Raw genomic sequence first — 7,825 nt, forward strand, 5'->3', positions numbered from 1 at the left:
TTCCCAGGGTTCTATAGGCCGCGGAGAAGGGTGTTTTCCATCCGGACTAACCAAGGCACCGGCCGCGTGGAACCCTGAGAGTTACCGGGAAAATGGTGCACCTCCCGGAAGGAGGGGCTTTGCTCCCCGTCAGAAGCGGAGAGAAGATGTAATCGCAGGCTCCGTGAAGCTCAGCCTGCTCTCACACGATAAAACTATTGTTTTAGATGCTCCCAAATCTGATCTAAATGGCCATGTGATTCTATACAGTCAGTTCGATATAAAATGAATCCACGCGGAGCTGAAAACTTGATGTTACTGCTCTTCAAAAGCTTGTAGTCTGAAGTGTCAGTCACTTTTGTCAGTTTCAGTATGATTGGTTAAGGAGAAGAGAAAGTCCCATAGGGGTCCATGACTGGAAAGAGAGAAGAGGGATGGTGGGCCACCCTGAATTAGGTGGACAAACAGCATGTCTTGTCTGCCGTCGCGCAAACCCTCTCTCTTTCCTGTAGTTAGTGATTGTGTCCCACCCACTGAGGAACACTTTCATCCATATGATATTTCTTACAACATATCCCCAGATATACGCAGTTCCTTTTGGGTATCTGTTAACTGAAAAGAGCGGCTTCAAGGAGGCAAAATGAAATTTTAAAGAAAGAGGCTTTTATTTAGAATTGCAATTCGAGTGTCGACGAAAATAATCCATGATGGAAATTTGGGTGAGTTTATTCTGAGTTTAAATCTGAGGATTATAACCCGGGAGAGTCTTTCCACAAAGGAACAGAGCACTCCAAAGAAGTGGGGGTATACAGGGTGGTTACATACCCTAAAGAGAATGTTTCACATATGATTGAAATGTCCCTTTTACAGTAGTCATGAGGCTGCTCTGTCAGCACAGTGATTGATGGAAATAGCAGATAGGCCTGCTGTCTCAGTGAACCCCTCAGGGTGGCAGGTCTGTTGCCTCAAGCTGGGTGATCACAGATGAGTGCTGCAATCAGTTCCCAGCCTAAAGAAAGATGCTTAATCTTTAAGGAGATGCCAACTTTGCGAGGGGGAGGGAAGTTGCACCTTTATCTCAAAATGTCTAAGCAGATATACAATGCCTGCTCAATGGCCACAGTCAGGCCCTTTTGGAAAAAACAAAGTCAGGCCGAATTAGGTTTATACCGAATGGCTTCCTCATATACTCCAATATATCCTATTGCTTGCCATTTCAATTTGTCGTGGGGGAACACAGGTCCAAGAGAAAATCTCAGAGGTGCCCCCTGGGGCAGAAGAGACAGGGGGTTATGAAGGCAAAATCCACAAGTGCACGTAAGTTGTTCTGAACAATTAATGATTGTTTCTGGTCAAGGGCAAGATAGCCTGTTGGGGTATGATTGGCCCTTAGATTGTCTCAAAGCAGTCTGTGTGCCCTGGAAAGAAGAAATGCTCCAGGATGTGGCTTTGTTCCAGGATGCGGTCAGCAGTTCAGAAGCACAGGGTCTGCAGAAGCTGTGTTCACGCAGGTGTCCTACTTCCTCAATGGCTTCTGGCCCAGTGCCATGAGCCTTGGCCAGAGCAACCTTGTGACAGTTTATCAGCCACCTGGTTATCTCTGGCCTCAGTCATTTTTCTTTAACATATCTGACATCTATCTCAAAGAGCAATGTAACTGATGCTGGTTTTGGCACCAAAGAAACGCTGCAATTTTCAGTTGGAGCATGTGTGCAGAGGGAGCGTCTGAAACCTGAAATGAAGAGGTATCTGAACCTCATGATCTCATCTCTTTGCTGGGAAGTGATTATTATTTCTGCAGGCTTTGGTGGTACAGTTTTGCATGTGGAAATGAGATTATCTCAGAAAAACTGTTGTGAAATGTGCATTTCAGAAAGCAGTTAGTGATGTTCACATTTTTCTTTAAAGACTGTGGCAGAAATAGCTCTGGGGAAACATCAGTAAAAGGTGAAGAATGTTAAGACCTCAGAGAAGTTTTAGAAGAAAGCTCTCTGAAGTGTGAGAAGAGGTAGAATCAAGCTGAGCATATGACTGTGCTAGAACTTTGGTCATCGTGAAGATTTTTGTTTCCAAAATGTGATTCTTTTTCAATCCTGAAAATATTGAACAACACTACTTTGAAGAGAGAGTTAAAGATGACATTTACTTGTACCCAGAATCGTGAAAATAAGATGGAAGTTGAGGTGTCATGTTGTTTGCTGCTCTAACAAATGTTCATTGAGCACATACTATGTTTTCAGGAACTTTTGTAGGTGCATGGGAGAAATTCAGGCAAAAGAGACACAAAGAGCCCGGGGTTCATGGGGCTTCTATTATGTTCAAGGAAAACACAGGAAACGTGAGAGAAGAAATACTAAACTATACAGTAGGCTAGAATGTGGCAGGTGCAGTGGAAACAAGGAGAGAAGGTGACTTTGCTGAGAGAAGGGATGGGATGTAATATTACACTGAGCACTAAGGAAGGCCTCCTTAACAGGAGTGCCATTGATAAGGATGAGTCTCGTGGGGTGCTTTTGGTTTTGGTATTTGTTCTGTTAAAAGGTAAAGTGAGGTACAGTAAAATTCTGAAGAGTTTATTTGAGCTAACATCAATTCCAATTAGGCAGCACCAAACCAAACTAAGGCAAAGGTTTTTGTAGCCCAGAAAGGCAAGCAAAGCAAGGAAATTATTTGACCGTCTGTAGGCTAAGGAATTGCCTTATTTGGGAAAGCCTGGTTGGCTGTTTGTGATTGGTTGTTCTTAGGTTTTGATTTCTTACCCTTGAAGCATTTAAACAAATTTATTCTGGCTTGGGTTTCACTGTGCTTCCCTAGGCTGCTAAAGCATCAGAGCCACCTTAGTCTAATGGCCTCCTTGTTTAGTTACTTTAACAGTTCCAAGCAAAAGATGCAGGTGGCTTGGTGGATTCAGTGTGTCCAGCCCTCACAGGGGTCCTCAGCAGTGGAGGTCCTGGGACTCCAGCTGTTTTAGCCGTTAGCCTTCTTGGCTCACTGCAGAGACACTCAGGGAGTATCCTTTAGAAATCTTAGCTTTGCTGCTCTCTCAGAGTCTGCAGATCTACAGCCCCATGGCCAGGGGCCTGGAGGGAGGCAGTCTGGCCTTCCTCAGACAACTTGATCTCAGTTTCATCTCTGCACCGCCGTTCTCCATCAGCATCACCCAGGGACTCGTTAGAAATGCTAACTTTCAGTCCAGATCCAGACCTAGTGACTCAGACACTTTGGGAGTGAGGTCCAAGGAGCAGAATTTTAAGAAGTCTCCAGAGCCAGCCCTGATGGCCTAGTGATTAACATTCTCTGCTTTTAGCACTTTGGCAGCCCAGGTTCATTACCTGGTCAAAGAACCACACCACTCATCTGTCAGTTGCCATGTTGTGGCAATGGCTCACATAGAAAAACTAGAAAGACTTACAACTAGGATATACAACCATGTGCTAGGGCCTTGGGGAGGAAAAAAAAGAAAGAGGAAGACTGGCAACAGATGTTACCTCAGGGTGACTCCCTTCAAAAAAAAGAAGTCTCCAGGTGATATATGTCAACAAATAAGAGGCATAAACTGCAAGGGAAGCAAAAGGTTTATTTGAAGTCTCAGGAATTGCAATTCAGGAGACACCAATTTGAGTAGAAACTGACAAGTGATCTGAGGAGGACAAAAGAGGCAGGGCTTAATAAAGGCAAAACCCACAATCTTACAAAGCTTGTGTTGAAAGTTGATGATTGCTCTAGCAAGGAGTGAGCTCACAGTATGCGATTAGTCATTGAGTTGTATCTCGGCAGATTGTCTGTCCTTGGAAGAGGAATGTTTCCAGGATGTGGCTTCTGCAGTCAGGCAAAGTTCAAAAGTTCAGTTAACATCTGGTTGGGGATGCTGTATACTTGCATAAGCTGCACTTTCCTAATGGCCTCTGGGCTTATTGTAGGTACCCTTGATGTATGTGACTCTATTTTATAATCACATTCCACGTTTTCCCCTTTTGATGGAGATCTTTCTCTCAAAAAGCATTGCTGATAAATCACTGGTGATTATAGTTGATCAATTATCAGAAGGTATCACTGATCTAGCAAGATCAATTCCACATTTCCAGGAAGGCTCATTCCTAGAAAGTTGTGCCCTGTCCCATCCCACATATGGGGGAAAGTGAGGTGCGTTACCCATAGGAGATATGTGATGAAGGGCTGGGCCACATTTTAGCAACAAGGAGGTGATCAGAAAAGGAGTCTTAGACATGGTCTCTCTCTTTTTTTGTATGTGAGGAAGATTTGCCCTGAGCTAATATCTGCTGCCAATCCTCCTCTTTTTGCTGAGGAAGACTGGCCCTGAGCTAACATCCATGCCCATCTTCCTCTACTTTATATGTGGGATGCCTACCACAGCATGGCTTGCCAAGCGGTGCCATGTCCACACCCCAATCTGAACTGGCAAACCCCGGGCCGCCGAAGCGGAACGTGCACACTTAACCACTGCACCACTGAGCCAGCCCCATGGTCTCTTTTTGGAAAATGTATCAAGTCCTTTTTTTGTTCCAGAGTTCTAAGATTGGTCAGTCATCTCCAGTTGCAGAGCAATCATTATTCTGGAGGTTGAGACAGACATCGAGAAATACAAACCATTAGTAGCTTGAAGGCAACAAAGATCTCACAAATCAGGAAAAAATCATTAGTATAACTTGGAGCAGATTTAAGTGAGTAGTAGCCTAAGAAGTTTAAATACAAGTAGATAGTGAGGCCGGCCCCGTGGCCGAGTGGTTAAGTTCGCGCACTCTGCTGCAGGCGGCCCAGTGTTTCGTTGGTTCGAATCCTGGGCGCGGACGTGGCACCACTCATCCAGCCACGCTGAGGCGGTGTCCCACATGCCACAACTAGAAGGACCCACAACTAAGAATATACAACTATGTACTGGGGGGCTTTGGGGAGAAAAAGGAAAAAAAATAAAGTCTTTAAAAAAAAATACAAGTAGATATTGCAGAAGTCCAATAATAGTCATAAACAATATTTGAAGTACCGATCTCATTCAAGCATCTGTACGTGAAGGAAGCCAGATGAAAACATCAATAAGGAACCAAAAGGTGTCATTAAAAGACATTGGAACAAAGAGATCCTGTGCAATATTTATAACTTTTCCAAGTGCTAATTCAGCTTCACCAGAAGACTTGATCCAGGTAAGCAAGAGCTGTTGCCTATGGCACAGATGTCAATCTGTTCTGCAAGGAGATAACTGAGTGCCATTCAGTTATCTAATACAACACTCGTTACAGAATCCGGGGATTGTTCTTGTTGAGCCAGGGCTCAAGTGGTAGAATTTGCCAGTTTACAATGGTTAGGGATAAAGTTTTAATCAACAGGTCATCATGGATAACACCAATCCAAGGGACAAAGACTTTGGCAATCAACGGAGAGTAGACAGGGTATGAAAAGGGAGTTGCCAAGTTTCTCCTAGACCTGTGACATTGTGGTTGGGTTTTTTCTTTAACAAGGCCTTGGAATAGGATATTATGATATCCTAAAAGGCATTGTCCTGTCATATGCCAGCTGGCTAGACATTCATAAGCCCATTGTTCCCCATAGTAATCAGACACAAAGCTGTACCCAAAAGAGGCACATAGTATGCTAGTATGTGATACCTTCGAGTTCTGTAGCAGTGTCAGTGATCAGGAGTACTTGGTAAAGTCCTTGCCAATGGGGTTCGAGGGCTGTCTTCCTCAGGTGATGCTTCCAGAATACCCAGTCACTAGGCTCTACACTGTGACCAACAGGATCCTTTAAGTTGGAATCCAGGAAACATTCTTTAACTAAGAGTTTCTGAATTCTGGAGGGATTAGGTAGGGAGAAAAAGTAAGTGTTTCATCTCTGTTCACCAAGGTACGTCTTACAAAATTGTTGATTGCTTAAAAGAAAAGATTTCTTTAAATCTAGAAAAACAAAACATTGGAGCATCCTCCTCGATTCATGTAGTCCCATGTAATTAATACTTGTTCTGCTTGAATCCAGTTTTTCCATTAGTTTTCTTGACTTTGCCTGATGATTGAGGATGTTAGGAACAGTGACAATTCCAAAAAGTTTGAAAGGTTTTTGTCAAGGCTTGTATGATTTGCCCAGTGAAGTGGGTGCCTCGATCACTGGAGACCGTGGAAGGTATGCCCCAAGTGGAAAACATTTTCTAACAGTCTGTTTGTCCCTGTGAGGGCATCAGCTTTGTAGCAAGGGAGGGCTTTAACCCATCCAGAGAACATATAATAACAAGAACATGTGGATAAGCCATACTAAGTAACAACTGAATGAAATCCAGCTGCAGGTGCTCAAAGGATCCAGAGGGAAGTGTTCTGAGGCTTCTGGGGACAGAAATAGTTTTTCTTAGTGCACTATGGTGAGTGAAGGAATGTAAAAATGAAAAATAATGTTTTTAGGGGCCAGCCCGGTGGCGCAGCGGTCAAGTGCGCATGTTCTGCTTCAGCGGCCCGGGGTTCACTGGTTCGGATCCTGGGTGTGGACATGGCACCCCTTGGCAAGCCATGCTGTGGCAGGTGTCCTACATATAAAGTAGAGGAAGATGGGCACAGATGTTAGCTCAGGGCCAGTCTTCCTCAGCAAAAAGAGGAGGATTGGCAGCAGTTAGCTCAGGGCTAATCTTCCTTAAAAAAAAAGAAAAAAGAAAAAGAACGTTTTCCAGGGAGCTGGGAAGAAACAAGCAGCCGTCTTGGACTTCCCATAGCCCTGAATGTTGATTTAATTTACAGCCATTGTTCACTCATCTTAATTTCTCTGATTTAGGAGCAACCTTTGCAGTGTTACAAGGACATCAAGATGGCAAAAGTCTGGCAGTGAGGAGTCAATTTTCTTTTCAGAAGCAGAATGGACTTCATCCACATGTGTCATAACCTTTATAGATTATGTGGTTACTGCCTTTGTATGAAAGTCAGCAGGAATTGCACATAATTTCTGGAAGTCTTATAATATTTACTTATAAAGACATGACATAAAGATAACTTAATGCTAAGTCTTATTTGACAATGCTTCTCATGTAATTTAACGTATCAGATATGCCTAGTTAGTTTAATATCCCTCTTTATAAGGAGAGAAAACAAATCTTTTGAGATGTTTAAGAAAGCCTCTGAAAAATCCCAAAGTTAGCTAGAGGTCAAAAAAGACTTCCTTTAGAATCTGATTTTTGGAAGTCTGTCAAAAATATCAAAAAAGATTTTAAAACACTTGCCTAAATAGGATCATAGATCATTATAAAACTTAATATTTAATTATCTATTTAACCAAAGTGACAAAAAGTTTTCAAAGACAAACATAGAAGGTTACATAGTTGCAAAACCATAGCTCTTTTTAATAGAAAAGACTCAGCTTTTAACATAAAGCACAGGAAATTATTTTGATAAAACATAAAATCCCTGACTTTTAGGCAGATTACTCAAAAGTAAAGAAAAACTTTTCATAATCTCTTTATCAAGAGCACACTAAAAGCCTAAGAAAACTTATTACTTTTTTTTTTTTTTTGAGGAAGATTAGCCCTGAGCTAACTACTGCCAGTCCTCCTCTTTTTGCTGAGGAAGACTGGCCCTGAGCTAACATCCATGCCCATCTTCCTCTATTTTCTATGTGGGATGCCTACCACAGCATGGCTTGCCAAGCAGTGCCATGTCCACACCCGGGATCCGAACTGGCGAATCCCGGGCCGCCAGAAAGTGGTAGCTTCGGACTTAGCTGCTGTGCCACCGGGCCAGCCCCAGAAACCTTATTCTTAGAGAGAAAACCAAACTCTAATTTGCACCAGTTTACTTTTGATGTTAAAACTCATTTACATAATTTGGGGCCATTCCGGTGGTGCAGCCATTAAATTCGC

Source organism: Equus quagga, chromosome 13, assembly GCF_021613505.1.
Source record: "Equus quagga isolate Etosha38 chromosome 13, UCLA_HA_Equagga_1.0, whole genome shotgun sequence".
Taxonomy (NCBI): Eukaryota; Metazoa; Chordata; class Mammalia; order Perissodactyla; family Equidae; genus Equus; species Equus quagga.